Source organism: Mus musculus, chromosome 3, assembly GCF_000001635.26.
Source record: "Mus musculus strain C57BL/6J chromosome 3, GRCm38.p6 C57BL/6J".
NCBI lineage: Eukaryota > Metazoa > Chordata > Mammalia > Rodentia > Muridae > Mus > Mus musculus.
In genome coordinates, this window is record NC_000069.6 from 106,888,761 (window position 1) to 106,915,052 (window position 26,292).

Below are 26,292 nucleotides of genomic sequence, written 5' to 3' on the forward strand. Positions count from 1 at the left end.
CTTAGGTTTTTTGTTATTCCAGATGAATCTGCCGATCGCCCTTTCTAATTCGTTGAAGAATTGAGTTGGAATTTTGATGGGGATTGCATTGAATCTGTAGATTGCTTTTGGCAAGATAGCCATTTTTATTATATTGATCCTGTCAATCCATGAGCATGGGAGATCTTTCCATCTTCTGAGATCTTCTTTAATTTCTTTCTTCAGAGACAGAAATTCTTGTCATACAGATCTTTCACTTCCTTAGAGTCACGCCTAGGTGTTTTATATTATTTGTGGCTATTGAGAAGGGTGTTGTTTCCCCTAATTTCTTTCTCAGCCTGTTTGTCCTTTGTGTAGAGAAAGGCCATTGACTTGTTTGAGTTAATTTTATATCCAGCTACTTCACTGAAGCTGTTTATTAGGCTTAGGAGTTCTCTGGGGGAATTTTTAGGGTCACGTATATATACTATCATATCATCTGCAAAAAGTGATATTTTGACTTCTTCCTTTCCAATTTGTATCCCCTTGATCACCTTTTGTTGTCTAATTGCTCTGGCTAGGACTTCAAGTACAATGTTGATTAGGTAGGGAGAGAGTGGACAGCCTTGTCTAGTCCCTGATTTTAGTGGGATTGCTTCAAGCTTCTCACCATTTACTTTGATGTTGGCTACTGGTTTGCTTTAGATTGCTTTTATCATGTTTAGGTATGGGCCTTGAATTCCTGATCTTTGCCAGACTTTTATCATGAATGGGTGTTGGATTTTGTCAAATGCATTCTCAGCATCTAACGAGATGATCATGTGGGTTTTGTCTTTGAGTTTGTTTATATACTGGATTACGTTGATGAATTTCCGTATATTGAACCATCCCTGCATCCCAGGGATGAAACCTACTTCGTCAGGATGGATGATTGTTTTGATGTGTTCTCGGATTCGGTTATCAAGAAATTTATTGAGGATTTTTGCATCAATATTCATAAGGGATATTGGTCTGAAGTTCTCTATCTTTGTGGGGTCTTTTTCTGGTTTACTATCAGAGTAATTGTGGCTTCATAGAATGAGTTGGGTAGAGTACATTCCGTTTCTATTTTGTGGAATAGTTTGTGAAGAATTGGGGTTAGATCTTCTTTGAAGGTCTGATAGAACTCTGCACTAAACCCATCTGGTCCTGGGCTTTTTTTGTTTGGGAGACTATTAGTGACTGCCTCTATTTCTTTGGTGGATATCAGGCTGTTTAGATCATTAACCTGATCTTGATTCAACTTTGGTACCTGGTATCTGTCTAGAAACGTCTCCATTTCATCCAGGTTCTCCAGTTTTGTTGAGTATAGCCTTTTGTAGAAGGATCTGATGGTGTTTTGGATTTCTTCAGGATCTGTTGCTATGTCTCCCTTTTCATTTCTGATTTTGTTAATTAGAATGCTTTCCCTGTGCCCTCTAGTGAGTCTGGCTAAGGGTTTGTCTATCTTGTTGATTTTCTCAAAGAACCAGCTCCTCATTCGGTTGATTCTCTGAATAGTTCTTCTTGTTTCCACTTGGTTGATTTCGCCCCTGAGTTTGATTATTTCCTGCTGTCTACTCCTCTTGCGTGAATTTGCTTCCTTTTGTTCTAGAGCTTTTAGGTGTGTTGTCAAGCTGCTAATGTGTGCTCTCTCTAGTTTCTTTTTGGAGGCACTCAGAGCTATGAGTTTTCCTCTTAGAAATGTTTTCATTGTGTCCCATAAGTTTGGGTATGTTGTGCCTTCATTTTCATTGAACTCTAAGAAGTCCTTAATTTCCTTCTTTATTCCTTCCTTGACCAAGGTATCATTGAGAAGAGTGTTGTTCAGTTTCCACGTGAATGTGGCTTTCTATTATTTATTTTGTTATTGAAGATCAGCCTTAGTCCATGGTGATCTGATAGGATGCATGGGACAACTTCAATATTTTTGTATCTGTTGAGGCCTGTTTTGTGACCTATTATGTGGTCAATTTTGGAGACGGTATCATGAGTTGCTGAGAAGAAGGTATATTCTTTTGTTTTAGGATAAAATGTTCTGTAGATATCTGTCAGATTCATTTGTTTCATCACTTATGTTAGTTTCACTGTGTCCCTGTTTAGTTTCTGTTTCCATGATCTGTCCATTGGTTAAAGTGGTGTGTTGAAAACTCCCACTATTATTGTGTGAAGTGCAATGTGTGCTTTGAGCTTTACTAAAGTTTCTTTAATGAATGTGGCTGCCCTTGTATTTGGAGTGTAGATGTTCAGAATTGATAGTTCCTCTTGGAGGATTTTACCTTTGATGAGAATGAAGTGCCCCTCCTTGTCTTTTTTGATGACTTTGGGTTGGAAGTCAATCTTATCAGATATTAGGATGGCTACTCCGGCTTGTTTCCTCATACCATTTGCTTGGAAAATTGTTTTCCAGCCTTTCATTCTGAGGTAGTGTCTATCTTTGTCTCTGAGATGAGTTTCCTGTAAGCAGCAAAATGTTGGGTCTTGTTCGTTTAGCCAGTTTGTTAGTCTATGTCTTTTTATTGGGGAGTTGAGACCATTGATATTAAGAGATATTAAGGAAAAGTAATTGTTGCTTCCTGTTATTTTTGTTGTTAAAGTTGGCATTCTGTTCTTGTGGCTGTCTTCTTTTAGGTTTGTTGAGGGATTATCTTCTTGTTTTTTCTAGGGGTAGTTTCCCGTCCTTATATTGGTTTTTTTCTGTTATTATCCTTTGAAGGGCTGGATTCGTGGAAAGGTAATGTGTGAATTTGTTTTTGTCGTGGAATACTTTGGTTTCTCCATCTATGGTAATTGAGAGTTTGGCTGGGTATAGTAGCCTGGGCTGGCATTTGTGTTCTCTTAGTGTCTGTATAACATCTGCCCAGGCTCTTCTGGCTTTCATAGTCTCTGGTGAAAAATCTGGTGTAATTCTGATAGGCTTGCCTTTATAAGTTACTTGACCTTTTTCCCTTACTGCTTTTAGTATTCTATCTTTATTTAGTGCATTTGTTGTTCTGATTATTATGTGCTGGGAGGAATTTCTTTTCTAGTCCAGTCTATTTGGAGTTCTGTAGGCTTCTTGTATGTTCATGGGCATCTCTTTCTTTAGATTTGGGGAGTTTTATTCTATAATTTTGTTGAAGATATTTGCTGGTCCTTTGAGTTGAAAATCTTCATTCTCATCCACTCCTATTATCCGTAGGTTTGGTCTTCTCATTGTGTCCCGGATTTCCTGGATGTTTTGAGTTAGGATCTTTTTGCATTTTGCATTTTCTTTGTTTGTTGTGCTGATGTTCTCTATGCAATCTTCTGCACCTGAGATTCTCTCTTCCTTCTCTTGTATTCTGTTGCTGATGCTTGCATATATGGTTCCAGATTTCTTTTTAGGGTTTCTATCTCCAGCATTGCCTCACTTTGGGTTTTCTTTATTGTGTCTACTTCCCTTTTTAGGGCTAGTATGGTTTTGTTCATTTCCATCATCTGTTTGGGTGTGTTTTCCTGTTTTTCTTTAAGGACTTCTACCTGTTTGGTTGTGTTTTCCTTTTTTTTTTTTTCTTTCAGGACTTATAACTCTTTAGCAGTGTTCTCCTGTACTTCTTTAAGTGAGTTATTAAAGTCCTTCTTGATGTCCTCTACCTTCATCATGAGATATGCTTTTAAATCCGGGTCTAGCTTTTCGGGTGTGTTGGGGTGCCCTAGACTGGGCGAAGTGGGAGTGCTGGGTTCTGATGATGGTGAGTGGTCTTGGTTCCTGTTAGTAAGATTCCTACGTTTACCTTTTGCCATCTGGTAATCTCTGGAGTTAGTTGTTATAGTTGACTCTGTTTAGAGATTGTTCTTCTGGTGATTCTGTTACCGTCTATCAGCAGACCTGGGAGACAGACTCTCTCCTCTGAGTTTCAGTGCTCAGAGCACTCTCTGCTGGCAAGCTCTCCTCTTACAGGGAAGGTGCGCAGATATCTTGCGTTTGGACCTCTTCCTGGCCAAAGAAGAAGGCCCAAAACAGGACCTTTCCCAGAAGCTGTGTTGCTTTGGCAGTTCCCAGAAGCTGTCAGCTTCTGTGGTGCACACTCTCACCTGTGCAGACTATGTTCCTAAGTTCAGTGGAGTCCCGGAACCAAGATGGTGCCCGCTGTTCCTGAGGCAGAGGGCTTCCGAGCCAGGCGGACACCTGTCCTCTGGCCGGGAGGGTGGCCGGATGTCTGCGACCCGAAAAGGGTGCTGCCTCAGCGGCTCTATGGCTCCCGCCTATCCCAGAAGCTGTCTGGTTCTGTGGTGCACCCTCTCACCTGTGCAGACTAAGTTCCTAATTTGGTGGAGTCCAGGATGATGTTTTCTAGTTCCATCCATTTGCCAAAGAACTTCATGAATTCATTGTTTTCAATAGCTGAGTAGTTCTCCATTGTGTAAATGTACCACAGTTTCTGTATCCATTCCTCTGTTGAGGTACATCTGGGTTCTTTCCAGCTTCTGGCTATTATAAATAAGGCTGCTGTGAACATAGTGGAGCATGTGTCCTTATTACCAGTTGGAACATCTTCTGGTTATACGCCCAGGAGAGGTATTACTGGATCTTCCGGTAGTACTATGTGCAATTTTCTGAGGAGCCACCAAACTGATTTCCAGAGTGGTTGTGCCAGCTTGTAATCCCACCAGCAATGGAGGAGTGCTCCTCTTTCTCCACATCCTCACCAGCATCTGCTGTCACCTGGGTTTTTTTATCTTAGCCATTCTGACTGGTATGAGGTGGAATCTCAGGGTTGTTTTGATTTGCATTTCCCTGATGACTAAGGATGTTGAACATTTCTTTTTTTTTTTTTTTTTTTTTTTTTTTTTTTTGATATTATTTTTTTTATTAGGTATTTAGCTCATTTACATTTCCAATGCTATACCAAAAGTCCCCCATACCCACCCACCCCCACTCCCCTACCCACCCACTCCCCCCCCTTTGGCCCTGGCGTTCCCCTGTACCGGGGCACACAAAGTCTGCGTGTCCAATGGGCCTCTCTTTCCAGTGATGGCCGACTAGGCCATCTTTTGATACATATGCAGCTAGAGTCAAGAGCTCAGGGGTACTGGTTAGTTCATAATGTTGTTCCACCTATAGGGTTGAAGATCCCTTTAGCTCCTTGGGTACTTTCTCTAGCTCCTCCATTGGGAGCCCTGTGATCCATCCATTAGCTGACTGTGAGCATCCACTTCTGTGTTTGCTAGGCCCCGGCATAGTCTCACAAGAGACAGCTACATCTGGGTCCTTTCAGTAAAATCTTGCTAGTGTATGCAATGGTGTCAGCGTTTGGATGCTGATTATGGGGTGGATCCCTGGATATGGCAGTCTCTACATGGTCCATCCTTTCATCTCAGCTCCAAACTTTGTTTCTGTAACTCCTTCCATGGGTGTTTTGTTCCCACTTCTAAGGAGGGGCATAGTGTCCACACTTCAGTCTTCATTTTTCTTGAGTTTCATGTGTTTAGGAAATTGTATCTTATATCGTGGGTATCCTAGGTTTTGGGCTAGTATCCACTTATCAGTGAGTACATATTGTGTGAGTTCCTTTGTGATTGTGTTACCTCACTCAGGATGATGCTCTCCAGGTCCATCCATTTGGCTAGGAATTTCATAAATTCATTCTTTTTAATAGCTGAGTAGTACTCCATTGTGTAGATGTACCACATTTTCTGTATCCATTCCTCTGTTGAGGGGCATCTGGGTTCTTTCCAGTTTCTGGCTATTATAAATAAGGCTGCTATGAACATAGTGGAGCATGTGTCCTTCTTACCAGTTGGGGCTTCTTCTGGATATATGCCCAGGAGAGGTATTGCTGGATCCTCCGGTAGTACTATGTCCAATTTTCTGAGGAACCGCCAGACTGATTTCCAGAGTGGTTGTACAAGCCTGCAATCCCACCAACAATGGAGGAGTGTTCCTCTTTCTCCACATCCTCGCCAGCATCTGCTGTCACCTGAATTTTTGATCTTAGCCATTCTCACTGGTGTGAGGTGGAATCTCAGGGTTGTTTTGATTTGCATTTCCCTGATGATTAAGGATGTTGAACATTTTTTCAGGTGCTTCTCTGCCATTCGGTATTCCTCAGGTGAGAATTCTTTGTTCAGTTCTGAGCCCCATTTTTTAAGGGGGTTATTTGATTTTCTGAGGTCCACCTTCTTGAGTTCTTTATATATGTTGGATATTAGTCCCCTATCTGATTTAGGATAGGTAAAGATCCTTTCCCAGTCTGTTGGTGGTCTTTTTGTCTTATAGACAGTGTCTTTTGCCTTGCAGAAACTTTGGAGTTTCATTAGGTCCCATTTGTCAATTCTCGATCTTACAGCACAAGCCATTGCTGTTCTGTTCAGGAATTTTTCCCCTGTGCCCATATCTTCAAGGCTTTTCCCCACTTTCTCCTCTATAAGTTTCAGTGTCTCTGGTTTTATGTGAAGTTCCTTGATCCACTTAGATTTGACCTTAGTACAAGGAGATAAGTATGGATCGATTCGCATTCTTCTACATGATAACAACCAGTTGTGCCAGCACCAATTGTTGAAAATGCTGTCTTTCTTCCACTGGATGGTTTTGGCTCCCTTGTCGAAGATCAAGTGACCATAGGTTGAACATTTCTTTAGGTGCTTCTTAGCCATTTGGTATTCCTCAGTTGAGAATTCTTTGTTTAGCTTTGTATCCCACTTTTAATAGGGTTATTTGGTTCTCTGGAGTCTACCTTCTTGGATTCTTAGTATATATTGGATTATTAGTCCTCTAATATCTATTAGTACTCTATCAGATGTAGGGTTGGTAAAGATCTTTTCCCTATCTGTTGATTGCTGTTTTGTACTATTGACAGTGTCCTTTGCCTTACAGAAGCTTTGCAATTTTATGAGATCCCATTTGTCAATTCTTGATCTTAGAGCATAAGCTGTTGGTGTTCTGTTCAGGAAAGTTTCCCCTGTGCCCATGTGCTCAAAGTTCTTCCCCATAATAGAACCAACAAGATAGATAAACTCTGTAAACTTTTTATACTGATACTTTCTTGAAACTGCCAAACTTTCTAGTGCTGTCTCTGTACTTTGTAATTAAGGACATTCATTTCATTTCCCACAGACAGTGCTTTTCTTCTCTGCAAAGGACTAAGTTCTCATCAACCACCTCTTTGCTATTAGAATTCATAATTCTGCCACTTCCTAAGCTCTAACCTCTCTGAACTTATTTATCTTTGGCATCCTACTCCCCACTCAAGTTTTTGGCCTTCATTTCTTACAACTTAAAACTTTGCTTTCCTGTTTTACATGGTGTGTGTTTGTGTGTGTGTTTGTGTGTGTGTGTGTGTGTGTGTGTGTGTGTTTGTGTGTGTGTGTGTGTGTGTGTGTGTGTGTGTGTGTGTGTGTTAAATGTAGGATGTCTTTCTGTCACTCTCCACATCATTGTTGAGAAAAGGTCACTCACTGAAACTGAAGCTCACAAACCAATTTTAAAAAATCCTTTACTCTAGGCATTTCATTAATATGGTGGAAAAGGTAATAGAGTGTAGAGATTGTAGATAAGTAGAGAGAATTACATTACTGTATGAGATCTGCCCTGGAGAGCAGTATAAGTGTGAAGGATACATTGTCCAAGTACTAAAGAACAAGGAAAGGAAAGAGCAATCTTACTGAGACTAATGGCATCAGGTGAGGTTCACTTGCTTGTATTTCCCTTTCCTTGAATTGGTTTGACTCCTTTATATGGTGCATACAGAGATGTCCTGTTACTTTATGCACTTGAAGATGGTGATCAAGATCAATGAATGTCTTGCAAATTGTATCTTGGGTATTCTGAGTTTCTGGGCTAATATCTACTTATCAGTGAGTGCATATCATGTGTGTTCTTTTGTGATTGGGTTACCTCACTCAGGATGATATCCTCCAGATCCATCCATTTGCCTAAGAAGGAATGACCTTCCAGAGACTGCCCGACATGGGGATCCATCCCATAAACAACCACCAAACCCAGACACTATTGCAGATGCCAACTAGATTTTGCTGACAGGAGCCTGATATAGCTGTCTCCTTTGAGGCTCTGCCAGTGCCTGGCAAATACAGAAGTGGATGCTCACAGTCATCCATTGGATGGAGACAGGATCCCCAGTGAAGGAGCTAGATAGAGAATGTACCCAAGGAGCTGAAGGTGTCTTCAGCCCTATAGAAGAAACAACAATATGAACTAACCAGTACCCCCAAAACTCCCTCGGACTAAACTACCAATCAAAGAAAACACATGGTGGGACTTGTGTCTCTATCTTCATATGTAGCAGAGGATAGCCATCAATGGGAGGAGAGGCCCTTGGTCTTGCAAAGATTCTATGCCCCAGTATAGGGGAATGCCAGGACCAGGCAGCAGGAGTGGGTGGGTTAGGCAGCAGGTGGGGGGGGGAGAATAGGGTATTTTCAGAGAGGAACTAGGAAAGGGGATAACAATTGAAATGTAAATAAAGATAATATCTAATAAAAATCATAAAAAAAATCAATGAATGTCATTCCTAACTGAGTTTTTAATCTTCCTCCTCTGATCAAGGAAATGCTATTTTTTTGTCTGTATCTTTCGTTCAAAGTAGTTTTATATTTGAAGATTTATTTTATTCTCACTAGTACCAGATATCAAAGGCTGTAATTTATATCTAAAACTTTGAGAATTAAAATTCCTTCCTTTTAAAAAATTATTTATTTGCCCTCCCTTGGTCCCCCCTCCCATAGTTCCTCATTTCATTCCTCCATCCCATTGCCTCCAAGAAGTTGCTTCCCTTCCCACCAGACCTCCCCTTTCCCTGGGGCCTCAAAGCTCTCAAGGATTAAGTGCATCTTCTCCCACTGAGGCCAGACCAGGCAGATTTCTGCTACATATGTGCCAGGGACCTCAGACCTGCCTGTGTATGCCCCTGGTTGATGGCTCAGTCTCTGGGAGCTCCCTAGAGTCCGGGTTAGTTGAGATTGCTGGTCTTCCTATGGGGTCACTCTCCCTTTCAGCTTCTTCAATCCTTTTCTTACTTCAACAATAGTGGTCCCTGATTTCAGTTCAATGGTTGGGTGTAACTATTTGTTTCTGTCTCAGTCAGCTACTGTGTTCTCGGAGAACAGCCATGCAGGTTCCTGTCTGTAAGCACATCATAGTATAGTAGTGTCAGACCTTGGTGTCCCCCATGAAATGGATCTCAAGTTGGGCTTGTCGTTGGACCTCCTTTCTTTCAGTTTTTTTCTCCATTTTTGTCCCTGCAGATCTTTTAGATAGGAACAATTCTAGGTCAGGAATTTTGACTGTGGGTTGGTAACTCTGTCTCTCCACTTGAGGCCCTGTCTTTCTGCTGGAGGTGGATTCTACATGTTCCCTCTCGCTACTGTTGGGCATTTCATCTAAAGTCCCTCCCTTTGAGTCTTGAGATTCTCTCACCTTTCTGGTCCAATCTATTTGACATTCTTTAGGCTTCTTATACATTTATGGGCACCTCTTTCTTTAGGTTAGGGAAGTTTTCTTCTAGAATTTTGTTGAAGATGTTGGCCCTTTGAGTTGGGAATCTTTGCTCTCTTCTATACCTATTATCCTTAGGTTTGATCTTTTCATTGTGTCCTGAATTTCCTGAATATTTGGGTTAGGAAGTTTTTTGGTTTTGGTTTTGTTTTAAATGTTTGCATTCCTTTATACATTTTCTTATTGGATATTTGATTTCTTTACATTTCAAATGTTATCCCTTTCCTGGTTTCCCCTCCAGAAACCCTCTATCCCATCTCCCCTTCCCACTTCTATAAGGGTGCTCTCCCACCCACCCACTCCCACCTCACCACCCGAGCATTCCCCTATACTGGGCCATTGAGCCCCCAAAGGACCAAGAGCCTCCCCTCCCATTGATGCCAGATAAGGCCATCCACTACTATATATGTAGCTGGTGCCATGGGTCCCTCTATGTGTACTCTTTGGTTGGTGATTTAGTTCCTGGGAGCTCTTGCAGGGGTGTCTGCTTCATTGATATTGTTGTTCTTCCTATGGGATTGTAAACCATTTCAGCTCCTTCAGTCTTTCCCCTCACTCCTCCATTGGGGTCCCCATTCTCAGTCCTACAGTTGGCTATGAGCACCCACATCTGTATTGGTCAGACTCTGGGCTCTTCTTCACCTGCTTGTATTCATTTGCCAACACATCTGTTAGAATCTACTTCTACAGAAGACCAGTTGAAACAACTAGCCTCATGGGACTGAACAACTACTAGATTCTTGAACTTCCCATTCACAGTTGACCATTGTTGGTATAGTTGGACTACAGACTAAGGGACAAACTCAGAGACAGCAAGACCAACTAACATCAGAGATAACTAGATGGCAAGAGGTAAGTGTAAGAACCTAAGCGACAGACACCAAGGCTATTTGTCATTATCAGAACCCAGATCTTCCACCACAGCAAGTCCTGGATACCTCAACAGAGCAGAAAAGCAAGATTCGGATTTAAAAATCACTTCTCATGATGATGATAGAGGACTTTAAGACGGACATAAATAACTCCCTTAAAGAACTACAGGACAACAGAGATAAACAGGTAGAAGCCCTTAAAGAGGAAACACAAAAATCCCTTAGACAATTACAGGTTAGACTCTGAAAAAATCCTCTCAGTGGACAGTTATACTAGATTCCTGTCAGCAAGCACTTCTTGGCATCAGCAATACTGTATGGGTTTGCTGTCTGCAGGTGGAATGGATCCCTAGATGGGCCTCTTGATGGCCTTTCCTTCAGTCTCTACTCCTCTCTTTGTCCCTGCATTTCCTTTAGACAGGAGCAATTCTGGGTTAATATTTTTGAGATGGGTGTGTGGCCCCATCCCTCAACCAGAGACCATGCCTAACCTCTGGATATGGTCTCTACAGGTTCTCTCTCCCCTTTGTTGGGTATTTCAGCTAATGTCGTCTCTGTTGGGTCCTGGGAAGCCTCTTGCTTTCCTAGAATAAAGGATTTTAAAGATAAATGTTGGTGTTTTGGATTGATTATTTGTTTTATCTGGTGTTCATTTTTATTTTAGCAAAGTCTCTAGGCTTTAAAGTACAGTAATTGGGCATCTGGAGGCAAGATGCAGACTACCTGTGCTCAAATTGCAATTCTATTGTGTACTGGCTATGAGATATCATGCAAGCTACTTAGCCTCTGTGCTCAGATTTCTTTGGCAGGAGGCTTATTGTCATAGTGTTTGCTTCCTGGAAGAACTCTGGGTTCTAAAAAGCACTAAGCTCAACAGTTGGCAAGGGTCTAAAGGTTATCTCGCATATCTCTCCCTGCCAAAATACCTATACTTCAACCCTTTCAAGTCTTTCAGTGAGAAAGTGTGTGTCCATATCAAGAGAGTTCATCAAAGTGTTTTAGTCCTCTTATCGTGGTTTTTCTCTTCCTTGTAATCCAGAAAGATATTGAAGCATGGTAGTTAAGGGTCTGAACATGGAAGAGTGAGACAAAAAATTTGACCCAAATTGTTCTTGTCTAAAAGAACTATAGAGACAAAAACAGAGAAGAGACTGAGGGAAAAGTGGTCCAGTGAATGGCCCAACTTGGGATCCATCTCAAGGAGAGGCTCCAAATCCTGACACTATTACTGACCCTATGGTATGCTTATAGACAGGATACTAGCATGGCTGTCCTCTGAGAGGCCCAACAAGCAGCTGGCTGAGACAGATACTTACACCCTGAAATCAAGGACCCCTGTGGTTGAAGTAGGGAAATGCTGTAAGAAGCTGAGGAGAAGTGCAAGCCCATTGGAAGACTAGCAGTCTCAATTAACGTGGACCCCTGAGATCTCTCAGACACTGAGCCACCAACTAGGCAGCATGCAGAAGCTGGTGTGGGGCCCTCAACACATATATAGCAGAAGACTGCCTGGCCTGGCTTCAGTGGGAGAAGACGTGCCTAACCTTTGAGAGACTTGAGGCCCCAGTGAGTGGAGAGGCCTGGCTGGGGTGGGGACATTCTCTTGGAGACACAGGGGAGGAGAAATGGAATAAGGAACTATTGGAGGGTGGACTGGGAGTGGGGGCAATGACTGGACTATAAAAAAAAACTAAAAGTAATAAAAACTAAATAAATAATTTAAAAAAAGATAGATCACAGAAAACAAGAATGTTCTTGCCCAGACAAACCACTGTAAATAAATTTGTGTGTGCATGACTTTTTGTTGTTGACAAGTAAATCGTATATGTATTTGTGGTGTATAGCATGGCAGCTTAACCATACAGAATGGCTAAATCTAGCTATTACAAATGTATTACTGCACATTCTTAGCCTTCTGTACCGAGAACACTTAAAATTTACTCTCATGGTTTTCAAGTGTATAGTCTGCTCTTGTTAAAAATTCTCACCACAATTTATTCTGCCTAATTGAAATGTTTTGTCCTTCAACAAATCTCTCTAATTATAGAAATTGTGATTATTATTAACTTTATGAGTCAAAAGGATGAAATAACCTTACTAGATTTACGTATTCTCCCCACAAAGACATGACTAATTATTGTGTTCTTGCAATCTACTCGTTCTTGTCTTGACAGTCTTAACTAGTCCAACAAGACACAGGAAAATCTGTCTAGGGGACCAAGGGAGAAAGGAGAGGTACAAAATGGCCACACTGACACTACAAGAGGGAATATCCCTCCTTACTTCAAACTCTTGGGTACCGTGGGAGTGAGGGGGGACTGATTCTGTATGTCCAGGGACCTGGTCCAGTGTTTCTTTTCCATCCGGTGCCATACTCCATCTCTTTTCCCTGTTGTAAAGGAGCCCGGGAAACAATCTTCCTATTTTTTTTTATTATTAGGTATTTTCCTCGTTTACATTTTCAATGCTATCCCAAAGGTCCCCCATACTCACCCCCCCCAATCCCCTACCCACCCACTCCCCCTTTTTGGCCCTGGCGTTCCCCTGTACTGCGGCATATAAAGTTTGCAAGTCCAATGGGCCTCTCTTTGCAGTGATGGCCGACTAGGCCATCTTCTGATACATATGCAGCTAGAGTCAAGAGCTCCGGGGTACTGGTTAGTTCATAATGTTGTTCCACCTATAGGGTTGCAGTTCCCTTTAGCTCCTTAGGTAATTTCTCTAGCTCCTCCATTAGGGGCCGTGTAACCCATCCAATAACTGACTGTGATCATCCACTTCTGTGTTTGCTAGGCCCCGGCATAGTCTCACAAGAGAGAGCTATATCTGGGTCCTTTCAGCAAAATCTTGCTAGTGTATGCAATGGTGTCAGAATTTGGAAGCTGATTATGGGATGGATCCCTGCATATGGCAATCACTAGATGGTCCATCCTTTCGTCACAGCTCCAAATTTTGTCTCTGTAACTCCTTCCATGGGCGTTTTGTTCCCATTTCTAAGAAAGGGTAAAGTGTCCACACTTTGGTCTTTGTTCTTCTTGAATTTCATGCGTTTGGCAAATTGTATCTTATATCTTGGGTATCCTAAGTTTCTGGGCTAATATCCACTTATCAGTGAGTACATATTGTGTGAGTTCCTTTGTGAATGTGTTACCTCACTCAGGATGATGCCCTCCAGGTCCATCCATTTGGCTAGGAATTTCATAAATTCATTCTTTTTAATAGCTGAGTAGTACTCCATTGTGTAGATGTACCACATTTTCTGTATCCATTCCTCTGTTGAGGGGCATCTGGGTTCTTTCCAGCTTCTGGCTATTATAAACAAAGCTGCTATGTGGAGCATGTGTTCTTCATGCTTGGTTGGGACATCTTCTGGATATATGCCCAGGAGAGGTATTGTGGGATCCTCCGGTAGTACTATGTCCAATTTTCTGAGGAACCGCCAGACTGATTTCCAGAGTGGTTGTACAAGCTTGCAATCCCACCAACAATGGAGGAGTGTTCCCCTTTCTCCACATCCTCGCCAGCATCTGCTGTCACCTGAGTTTTTGATCTTAGCCATTCTGACTGGAGTGAAGTGGAATCTCAGTGTTGTTTTGATTTGCATTTCCCTGATGATTAAGGATGTTGAACATTTTTTCAGGTGCTTCTCTGCCATTCGGTATTCCTCAGGTGAGAATTCTTTGTTCAGCTCTGAGCCCCATTTTTTAATGGGGTTATTTGATTTTCTGGAGTCCACCTTCTTGAGTTCTTTATATATATTGGATATTAGTCCCCTATTCGATTTGGGATAGGTAAAGATCCTTTCCCAATCTGTTGGTGGTCTTTTTGTCTTATTGACGGTGTCTTTTGCTTTGCAGAAGCTTTGCAATTTTATGAGGTTCCATTTATTGATTCTTGATCTTACAGCACAAGCCATTGCTGTTCTATTCAGGAATTTTTCCCCTGTACCCATATCTTTGAGTCTTTTCCCTACTTTCTCCTCTATAAGTTTCAGTGTCTCTGGTTTTATGTGGAGTTCCTTAATCCACTTAGATTTGACCTTAGTACAAGGAGATAGAAATGGATCAATTCGCGTTCTTCTACATGATAACTGCCAGTTGTGCCAGCACCATTTGTTGAAAATGCTGTCTTTTTTCCACTGGATGGTTTTAGCTCCCTTGTCAAAGATAAAGTGACCATAGGTGTGTGGATTCATCTCTGGGTCTTCAATGAGAGCACAGTTCTGAAATCAGTGTGAAGTTGAACTTAATTCTACACATTGAACACCAGAGGGCAGAGCACCACTACAGAAAAATCAAAACAGCAAAGACATCCAGGGAAATGTCTCCAGAAGCTGAATGCAGTTAAGTTTCCCTGTGTTGAGTGTCGGAATCACAGATTCATGTTTATACTCTCAGACATTGTTTCTACTGAAAGCGCCCACCCCAGATAGTGTCCCCCAAATGTCTGAATGTATTCAGGTATTTCTATCCCTAATGTATAGGCATTTCTGTTGCTTGAAGAGAAAAGGGAGTGAGACAGGAGAGTGTAAAAGTATGTGGAGGAACAACAGCTGGGCTATCACTGAACATCATCCCAGACAAGGGAAACACATTAGTACCTCTGGATATTAAGTGCATCCATGTCATACAAAAGAAGGGAAAGTGAAGCAAATCAAACTAAAAGGACTGGGCTCTTCCTGTCTTGCTGTCAGATGATCACATTCTAGACCCTCCGTGAAGCTCAAATTCAAGGTGACCTTCAAAGTTGGTTGCAGAGCATTTAAGTAGTCTTTGTGGATTGACATGAGGTGGTATAATTTCTGAAGTTGTTGTATTCGTAAATTAACATAATTTAACTTTAAAGATCTGTTGACCACGGAAGCAAAGATCAGAGATGAGTTTGAAGTAAAAGACAATAGTGATAAAATTCTTTGCACTTTATGTGTTATAGGAATTTAATTGGCAGGATTACCTATGGATATATAGAAAAGGACCAGAGTAGTCCCCAGATGCTACAGTTTTCTGGCTTCACTGCCACAACTCAGGGAAACATTATATAAGGGCCCACCTGTCTCTGGGTGGGCTAAGTGGAAAGAGTTCTGGTTAGAGACACAAAAGTCTGGCACTTAAGGTCCAGTTTGTGCTTGCTCTGCCAGTCTCCTCTGGAGACGTTACTGAGCTGGTCTGGATCTCAGTTTTTACCTTTGAAAGTGACAATTATTCATAGAATGCAGTCACCCACTGAGCAGCAGAGCTGTTTTGTAATCCGACAGCTGTTTACAACACTCCTAATGATTCTTTCTCAAGCATCAGGATGATGTGTGAATAAAGAATGAGGACTCAGGATCAACTATCCCAAGGTTGTCTTCCAAGGTCATGGAAAATTACAATGTCAAATTCGTCTGATACTGCTCTATTCTCAGATACAAGCATACATTTTCCCTTTTTGGAGTTTAATTGGTTCCTTATGGTATAGGAAGCAGCACATAGAAAGAATTAAATAGACACACAACTGGAGCAGACTGCTTTATGAAGATCTGCCCTCTGTGGACTGAGGAAGAACATTGTGTACTAACACTGCCTCCCATCTCAGCAGTGCATTGAGCCTTCATTTGGAGGAAATCAATACTGGCAAGCCTGAAAGAAAGATTTGCTCCTTTCCATTTGTTATCTGAGATGCCTTCAGACATTTCACATACCCGTAGCTCATCAGTCTCAGTCTCCTATCACAGTCACTTAACAAAACAGAGGAATGATGTAGGGAAGGCTGTTTGGGCTGCAGGTGGGGAGTGCCAAGGTTTCAGTCAGAAGGCTCTTTGGAGCCCTCTAGTCTAATTCCTTACTGTAGAGTTAGCAGCCAAGAAGTGACTGACCTACACAGGCTGCACAGGTGAAAGGAGGTGACAAGGCTAGAACTTAGATTTGTCGATGCCACCATCAGGCCCTCATCCAGGCCTGCATCCTGACGCCAAGATTCAGAGAAAGAAGACATGTTTACCTTCTCTGATTCCCTGATATGGAGCATGCATGTACCCAGGGTGTAAGGCTTTCAAGGAAAGGGTTAGTAGTAGTTTAAAACATAGACTTACAGCAAGATTTTGCTGAAAGGACCCTGATATAGCTGTCTCTTGTGAGGCTATGCCAGTGCCTGGCAAATACAGAAGTGGGTACTTACAATCATCTATTGGATGGAACACAGGGCCCCCAATGGAGGAGATACAGAAAGTACTCAAGGAGCTTAAGGGGTCTGAAACCCTATGGGAGGAACAATATGAACTAACCAGTACCCCCAGAGTTTGTGTCTCTAGCTGCATATGTAGCAGAAGATGGCCTAGTCAGCCATCATTGGGAAGAAAGGCCCCTTGGTCTTGCAAACTTTATATGCCCAGTACAGGGGAATGCCAGGGCGAAGAAGTGGGAGTGGGTGGGTAGGGGAGCGGGGCGGGGGGAGGGTATAGGGGACTTTTGGGATAGCATTCAAAATGTAAATGAATAAAATACCTAATAAAAAATTGAAAAAAAAACACAGGCTTGTGGTCTGAAATTTTTATCAGTTCTTACAAAAATGTGTGTGTGTGTGTGTGTGTGTGTGTGTGTGTGTGTGTGTATGAAGTATGATTCAGTCTCTTTAGTCATAGAAGTCATATCATATGCTGAGGGTTGTTTATTACATGTAAAATAATTAAAACTTAAAATTATGAAAAAAGCCCTATGCAACTGATGCTTGTCTTACCTATGGCTAAGAAGCTTGCAGTCACTAAACACAAATAATGTAGCTCTGGACCCCATACTTGAACTACAGTACTCAAAACTCCTTCAATTCCATGTCAAACAATTCAGCAAACACATGCACCTGCCAGAAGGTGACAATACATCTAGGTTGTGCCTGCACGTTGTGTGCCAGACAGTTGATCAAGATCTCCCATTGTCTTGCGACATGAGAAAGAAATTCATCACCTGCACTTCTTTGGGAAACAGTATGTGTTACTGTGTCACTCCATAAGTGTAAATTGTTACTCTTGGGTTTTTTGTTTGTTTGTTTGTTTTGTTGTTTGTTTGTTTGTTTGTTTGCTTGTTTTCGAGACAGGGTTCTCTGTATAGCCCTGGCTGTCCAGAAACTCAATTTGTAGACCAAGATGGCCTTGAACTCAGAAATCCGCCTACCTCTGCCTCCCAAGTGCTAGAATTAAAGGCAAGTGCCACCACTGCCCAGCTGTGAATTGTTACTCTTTATCACTAGAGTCTCTATGTGGATTAGCTTATTTTAAAGCTAATGTACACTGAGTCATTTGGGCAGATCCAGGAAAAGCTTGGCATGCAGATGACAGCATTTCACCCAAAGAATTTCATAATGATTTGGTCCCACAGTGAGAGTGGTCCAGACTGGACATTCTCAAGCAGTTTTCTACCCAAAATATTAATTATTCATAATGCCTTTAAATACTCTTCTATGATGAAATGTTAAGTGGCATATTAAATATTCATCACGATGCACCTAGTGCAAAGCCATGGGTAGAACAGAGCAAAACAAGTGTGATTCGCATTATATATCTTTAATTCAAGGCACTGCAAGCCCTAGGAGGCTAGAACTCTATCCTATTCTAAAAGAAAACCAGGAAAGCCAATTTGCAGCAGCCCTTCACATCCTGCCAAACTGTCTTTATAGTCTTGGCAAAACATCTTTTCCTTTTTTTTTTTTAATCTTTTCAAAATTGAGGTATAACTTATATGAATATATATGCACACCCACAATAACCAACACCTACATCATGTTATAGAATACTTATAGCAGCCTAGAAGTTTTCCTTCTGCTTCTTCCAAGTCAATATCCATCCCACACACGTACAAAGTCAGTATTTTGACAAAAAGTTGTTTTTAAGTCTAACTTACATTCTTCCTGCTGTCATTGCTTTGACGTCTTATCCTTTTAAACTTGAAGCACAGCCAAGGAGTCATCACTGCCCATTGATTTCAAGTTGGCTGAAGTTTGGAAACGGAAAACAGGAGGCTCCCGGGGTTGTTCAGGAAAAGATGGTAAGTAGGGCTTGAGTGTGGAACAGCTTAGAGAAAAGGCAGAACAGAGAGATCTGTGGATGTTGTGTAAGTGGTGACTTCAGAAGTGGAGAGGTGAAAGTGAAGGAAAAAGTGGGGTCAGGTACTGCTTCTGGGTTCTGACAAAAGCATCTTGGAGGATGCAACCATTTGCTTAGAAAGAGAAGATGTCTCCATATTTGCTCCTGCGAGTATTTGTTCTCCTTCTAAGAAGGACCAAAGTATCCACAATTTGGTCTTCCTTCTTTTTGAACTTCATGTGGTCTGTGAATTGTATCCTTGTTATTTGGAGCTTTGTGGTTAGTATCCACTTAACAGTGAGGGTATACCATGTGTTTTCTTTTTCAATTGGGTTACCTCACTCAGGATGATATTTTCTAGTTCTATTTATTTGCCTAAAAACTTCATGAATTCACCTTTTTTAATAGCTGAGTAGTACTCCATCCCAGAGACTGCCCCACCTGGGTGTTCATCCCATATACAGTTACCAAACCCAGACACTATTGTGGATGCCAAGAAGTGCATGCTGTAAGGAACCTGATATGGCTGTCTCCTGAGAGGCCCTGCCAGAGCCTTACAAATACAGAGGCAGATGTTAGTAGCCAACCATTAGACTGAGCCTGAGGTCCCTAATAGAGGAGTTAGAGAAGAGACTGAAGGAGTTGAAGGGGTTTGCAACCCCATAGGAAGAACAACAATATCAACCAACCAGACTCCTCCACCAGAACTCCCATGCATTATTCCATCAACAAAGGAGTACACATGGCTCCAGCTGCATAGGTAGCATTGGATGGCCTCGTCATGCATCAATGGAAGGAGAGGTCCTTAGTCCTGTGAAGGCTTGATAGATGCCCCAGTGTAGGGGAATTGAGGGCAGGGAGATAGGAGTGGATGGGTGGTGGAGGAAGCAGGGCAGGGAGAATGTGATAGGGGGTTTCCGGGAGGGAGGGAAACCACTGGGAAAGGGGATAACATTTGAAATGTAAATAAAGAAAATATCCAATAAAAGAAGAAGGAGGAGGAGGAGGAGGGGGAGGGGGAGGGGGGAAGTGGGAGAAGGAGACAGAGAGGAAGGAGGAGGAGAGGGAGAGGGACGGGGAGAGGGGAGGGGGAGGAGGGAGGGGGAGGAGGAGGAGGAGGAGGAGGAGGAGGAGGAGGAGAAGAAGAAGAAGAAGAAGAAGAAGAAGAAGAAGAAGAAGAAGAAGAAGAAGAAGAAGAAGAAGAAGAAGAAGAAGAAGAAGAAGAAGAAAAGAAGAAGAAAGGATAGATGGGCAGGTAAGAAGGCAGGATGAGATCAGTAGCTCTGATGGGATTTTCTGCCTTCCGTCACAAAGGAGGCATCCAAGTCATCTTACATAAAAATCATTACCCATATGCAGCCTTCAAAGCTAAGGGCAGCCTGGGCTCACCTAGAGTAGACAGAATAGAAAACAAGACCAGAGACAGTCATGTAATTGCTCCTGGAGATGTTCATGCTTCCTACCAATATGCTCTAACAATGGAGAAGAGGAAAATAAATATTGTGTAATATATAATTCAGTCTTGCAATTTAAGAAATTTGCTTTCAGTTTGGGGGTGGTTTATTTTCAAAGGTTTGGGATTCTTACATAATGATAAAAGGGGCCTCTGATTGTCCCTTTTGGTTGAGTAGCTATACCTTTGGAATCCCAGTGGTCCCCACCCTGAAACCCTAGTGGTCCCCACTGTGATGCCGTGTGTGTGTGTGTGTGTGTGTGTGTGTGTGTGTGTGTGTGCATGTACCTGTGTGTGCACATGTGTATGTGGGTGTGAGTGTATGTAACAATAATTATTACAAAACTGGTAAAGAATTTGAGAAGGAACGTGGAGAGCACAGGAGGAAAGGAGAGAGGAGGGATGAAAACAATGTAAATGCAGTACTCAGGCAAAAATTCTTGAAAAAGTTAAAAGTTTTAAAAGTTTAAATAAAAACTAAATAGTTCTAAGTTGTTATATTGGGCAGAGCAATTCAATCTATAACTTCACTGATAAGAATTGTTAACAGTGAATTGATTATTGGCTTTTAACACAGTGACATGAGTTAGGCACCCAGGAAATGTTGAAAACGTCTGCAGAATGAAAGAATCACCAAATAAATAGAAATATGAATAAACAAATTAATTCATTTTAAGGAAATGTCATAAATGGAGCTAGTTTCATTCAGGAGGGAACCCTTGGAAACAGTTCAGTGGGAATGGAAGCAAGTACAATTCGCATTACATTGCCTTTCCACTTCCTCCAGACTCAGAAAAGTAGCTTCCTCTTTGGAAGTATTTGTTTACCCAAACCTCCCAGCAAGAAAGACCCACCATGCTGGAAATAGAATGTCAGGAAAATAGAGACAATTGTCAGGAGGCCCCAGTGACAGCTGCCAAGAGTTCCTTTCCAATACACAAAGAATTTCTTCATGAACATCTCACAATAACTACTGCCCCCAATTTTGTTGACTAGATTCAATGACTATGCCACAAAAACCCATCATAGCTTTGCCTTGCTCCTTCCCATTTTAATTCTGAGCATTCCATAACTAGACCAAGGTTTGATCTTAAGTGCACATCATCTAAACATTGCTTGGTGGCAGATAGTTGAGACATTTCCAGAGAAAATGTACACCACAACAGCATATCCCCCTCCCATTGCTGGAAAAGCTAGTTCAAGCATTTGTCATGATAACACAATTGATCCCTTCCCCCTACCCAAGTTTAAAATCAGCTATATGTTCCTGCGGCCTATGTAATCTTTGCTTCTGTTTTCAATTATGGGGTAGATGTCATTATATAAAACATACATAAAAATCTACCACTTTACTACTAGTAAGAATACAATCCCACAGTACAGCTATCACTATCTCAAAAAATGTTCATCCTCCAACCTGGTAGCCACTAATCTAGTTTATTTCTCTCTAGATTTGATAGCTATGTACTTGAAGAGACTCTTACAAGTAAAATCATAAATTATCTGCCCTTTTGTGGCTGTGGGGCATGATTTTGGTTTAAAAAAGTTCCTTTGAGATCCAGTCTAGAGAAGGATGCAGAGTACACTGTCAGCAAGTAGCATGCCTTGGTGGGAGACTGGAAGGAACTAAGTGGAGCACCATAGAATCCACTTCAGGCTCCCAAGAGACAACTTGTTATATTTAGGGGATGGATTCCAGGTCCTATAATCTGCCCAATGGTCATCAGCCACAGGAAAGGGTGTTTTAAAATTACCAAAAAAGAAAATGTAAGTTTTCTCTCTCCCTGACAAGTACATAGTTTGATAAAAAAATCTTATCATTCTCTTTCTAGATAGATAAACAGATATAGGTTACATAGATGATAGATAGATAGATAGATAGATAGATAGATAGATAGATAGATGATAGATAGATAGATAGATAGATAGATAGATAGATAGATAGATAGATAGGTAGGTAGGTAGATAGATAGATAGATAGATAGATAGATAGATATAGAATAGGTAGAGCTGTAGATGTTTCAAGTAATTAGTAGAAGCCAAAATGAGACTATCTAAACCTCTTACAAAGGACTTTTATAAGGAGGTTGAGCTTTTTTTATTGGTGGCCCCATAAAAAATAAAATATGCTCTATCTCCACAATTCCCATGTTGAAGTAAATTTAGATTATTTTTTTTTGTGGTGGTTTAAAACTATATTGTTTTACAGACCTCTAAAAAACAATCCAAAATGATGAGTAAAATTTGATATATTTTGTCCAGGGCCATCAAAGAAGATCTTTCAGTCTTAAGAAGGGCATTTCTGCGAGGAGAAATTTGATCCTGAAGCTCCCTCATCAGCTATTAAATCAGCTTCTTCCTTTAGGGAGTATGAACAAATTCTTCCGTGGGTAAGTTCTCAAGAAGTCTTACTCCCAGGAAGGTAGACTTGCCTGTACATTCGGAGTTACACGGTTTCCAGGAACAGATTCCTTAAGCTGAAGGAATGAGGTCAGGCAAATCAGAGATAATTTCTTATTGTGAACAAAGAATAAAGGTTACCCCTATAATGTGTCTAACCCTGCAGAGACTTGATGAGCCAGGGTGGGGGTATATCAAGGGGGCCCCACCCTCTCAGAGGAAAAGGGAAGGCGTGAGGGAGGGACCCTCTGAGGGGAATGAGGGGAGAAGAGGAGTTCCCAATCAGTGTAAAAAATAATTTTTAAAAGGGCACCCCTATAAAATTACTAGAAGAGGTAATAAGTAATGATTATTAAACAATATTGTTTACCTTAGTTCTAAGTACTTTACATGCATTTACACAGAACTCTCATATATACATACTTGTTTATATGTCTCATTTTTATTATCATTTTAAAGTCAAGGGATTTGGGTTCAGAGAGTTTAGTGCATCTAGACTCTCACATGTCAGAAGCAGTGCAGTAGGGTACAAAGCTAGACTCCAGTGGTTTTTGTTCTGTGACACACCCAAAACATACATACATACCATACCATTACATATCACAAGAAGACCAGGAACAACATGTGCCATCACTCAAAACATAGCTATTTACAGTTCTAAAGAAGGACTCCATGGAGCAGATTTTCTGAAGGTTTTAAGTCTTCTGTTGAAGGGTTATGGGTTGTGTTTGATTTTTGAGAAAGTCTATATAGCCCATGCTGACTTCAAACCACTAGTTCTCTTTTTTGTCTCCCAAATGATGTGTGCTATCATCATCCAGCTCCACTAAAGGGTTTCAAATGCCACCATCAAGAGACAGAGATAGAGATGGAGATGGAGATGGAGATGGAGATGGAGATGGAGATGGAGATGGAGATGGAGATGGAGATGGAGATGGAGTGGAGATGGAAATGGAGATGATGGAGATGGAGATGATGGAGATGATAGAGATGGAGATGGAGATGGGGATGGCGATGGCGGTATAGAGCTATAGAGCTATAGAGCTATAGATAGATAGATAGATAGATAGATAGATAGATAGATAGATAGACCACTTAGAGTATTGTGATGGTGTGTATATTCTTGGATCAGGGAGTGGCAACATTTGGAGGTGTGGCCTTGTTGGAATAGGTGTGATCTGGTGTGTCACTGTGGGTGTGGGCATAAGATCCTTACTCTAGTTGCCTGGAAGTTAGTCTTCCACTAGCAGCCTTTGGATGAAGATGTAGAACTCTCAGCTCCTACTGCACCATGCCTGCCTGGATACTGCCATGCTCCCACCTGGATGATAATGGACTGAGCTTCTGAAGCTGTAAGCCAGCCCCAATTCAATGTTGTTTTTATAAGACTTGTCTTGGTCATGGTGTCTGTTCACAGCAGTAAAACCCTAACTAATACAGAAGTTGGTACCAGGGAGTAGGGTATTGCTGTGATAGGCCTGACCATGCTTTTATTTGAAAGAATGTGGATTTTGAGACTTTGGATTTGGAAAGCAGTGGAATGCTTTAAATGGGGCTTAATGGGTCATCCTAGTGGGAATATGGAGGACTTTGTTGCTAGGAGTGATTTGAGAAGAATTTCAGAATGTGGCATAAAGACTGTTTTTGTGGTATTTTGGTGAAGAATGTGGCTACTTTTTGCCCTTGTCTGAAAAGTCTTCCTGAGGCTAAGGTGAAGAGACTCAGATTAATTGCATTGTCAAAGGAAGTTTCAAAACAGCCCAGCAGAGACTTTGTTCTCTGATTAAGTCTTAGGAAGAAAGTTTGAACAAGCATAGCAAGCTTAGAAAGGAAAAATATAAAATACATGGTTTGAGTATTAAAGGGGGGTACCAGGAAGTGAAATGGAGCAAAATCCTCTGTTCTAGAAGATAACAGATTAAGGGAGTGGGACAGTCAGCTATTGGATGGATCACAGGGCCCCCAATGGAGGAGCTAGAGAAAGTACCCAAGGACCTGGGGGGATCTGCAACCCTATAGGTGGAACAATAATATGAACTAACCAGTACCCCCTGGAGCTTGTGTCTCTAGCTGCGTATGTATCAGAAGATAGCCTAGTCGGCCATCAGTAGAAAGAGAGGCCCATTGGTCGTGCAAACTTTATATGCCTCAGTACAGGGGAATGCCAGGGCCAAGAAGTGGGAGTGGGTGGGTGGAGGAGTGGGTTGGGGAGGGTGTGGGGGACTTTTGGGATAGCATTGGAAATGTAAATGAGGAAATACCTAATAAAAAATTTTTTTAATTGATTTTTTAATTTAATTTTATTTTTTACTTATTCACTTTACATCCACTCACTGCTCCCTTCCAGTCACCCCCTCCCACAGTTCTTCCCCATTCCCCTCCTCTTTTCCTATGAGTGGGAGGGACACCCCCCCCCCCCGCCACCAGGTATCCCTCCAACCCTGGCACTTTAAGTCTCTGAGAGGCTAGGCATCATTCCAGTTGTTCGGGACCCACATGAAGGCCAAGCTGTACATCTGCTACATATGAGCAAGGAGGCCTGGGTCCAGCCTTTGAATGTTCTTTTGTTGGTGGTTCATACTCCGAGAGCCACCAAGGTCCAGGTTAATTGACCCTGTTGGTCTTCCAGTGGAGTTCCTATCCCCTCTGGGACCCGTAATCCTTCCTCCAGTTTTTCCATAAGAGGTCCCAAGCTCCATCCACTATTTCGCTGTGGGTGTCTGTATCTGTTTAAGTCAGCTACTAGATGGAGCTTCTCATTGGGCAGCCATGTTAGTTTCCTGTCTGCAAGCATAACAGTATCATTAATAATGTTAGGGGTTGGTGCTTGCCCATGGGATGGGTCTCAAGCTGGGCTTGTTATTAGTTGGCCATTCCCTCAGTCTCTGCTCCATCCCCAGTGCCTGCATTTCTTATAGACAGGATAAATTCGGAATTGAAAGTTTTATGGTTGGGTTGGTGTCTCTTTCACTCCACTGAGGTTCCTGTCTGGCTACAGGAGGTAGCCTCTTCAGGTTCTATATCCCCAATGTAGTGAGTCACAGCTAAGGTCACCCCCGTTGATTTTTAGGTATCTCCCTTATCCAAGGTCTCTGTCTGCTCCTGGAGATGCCCCTACCTCCTCACACCCATCAAGTGCAAATTTCCATTCATTTTCATGGACATCTAGCAATCTTTCTTGTCCTTTCCCATACCTTATCCTGAACACCCTCATTACCCTCCCTATCCTGCCTCCTTCCCACTTCCTTCCTGCCATTTGCCTCTTATGACTATCTTATTCCCCCTTCTAAGTCAAATTCAAGCTTCTTCACTTGGGCCTTTCTTCTTATTTAGCTTCTTTGGATCTGTGGAGTGTAACATGGTACCTGTATTTTACGACTAATATCCACTCAAAAGTGAGTACATACCATGCATGTCCTTTGGACTGAGTTACCTCACTCAGGATGATATTCTCAAGTTCCATCTATTTGTCTGCAAAACTTATGATGTCCTTGTTTTTAATAGCAGAATTGTATTCCATTATGTAGCTGTACTACATTTTCTTTATCCATTCTTCAGTTTAGGGTCATCTAGATTGTTTCCGGTTTCTGGCTATCACGAATAAAGCTGCTATAAACATAGTTGTGCAAGTGTCTTTGTTGAATGCTGGAACATCTTTGGGTATATGCTCAGGGGTGGTATAACTGAATTTTGAGGTAGAACTACTCCCAGTGTTCTGAGAAAATGTCAAGTTGATTTCCAGAGAGGTTGTTCAAGTTTGCACCACCACCAGCAATGAAGAAGTATTCCCCTTGCTTCACAACCTCCCCAGTATGTGCTATCTCTTGAGTTGTTTTTTTTTTTTTTTTGTCTTAACCATTCTGATGGGTATAAGATAGAAATTCATAATTGTTTTGATTTGTATTTCCCTGATAACCAAGGACTTCAAACATTTAAGTGCTTCTCAGCCATTCAAGATTCCTCTGTTGAGAATTCTCTATTTTGGTCTGTACCCCATTTTTAAATTGAGTTAATTGGGTTATTGGTGTCTAATTTCTTGAGATCTTTAGAACTTTTGGATATT

At 41.7% G+C, this 26,292-nt stretch overlaps 1 long non-coding RNA gene across 1 annotated transcript in view; it reads right to left on the reverse strand.

The window, feature by feature from the left end:
* Positions 1–14,480: 14,480 nt before the first annotated feature.
* Gm27008 overlaps positions 14,481–26,292 on the reverse strand; it is a 78,375-nt gene continuing 66,563 nt past the window's right edge. The window contains exons 5-6 of the long non-coding RNA XR_867553.3: positions 18,195–18,364; positions 14,481–15,170 (exon numbers count right to left, since the gene is read on the reverse strand). This is a non-coding gene — a long non-coding RNA (predicted gene, 27008). The remainder of the gene's footprint in view (positions 15,171–18,194; positions 18,365–26,292) is intronic.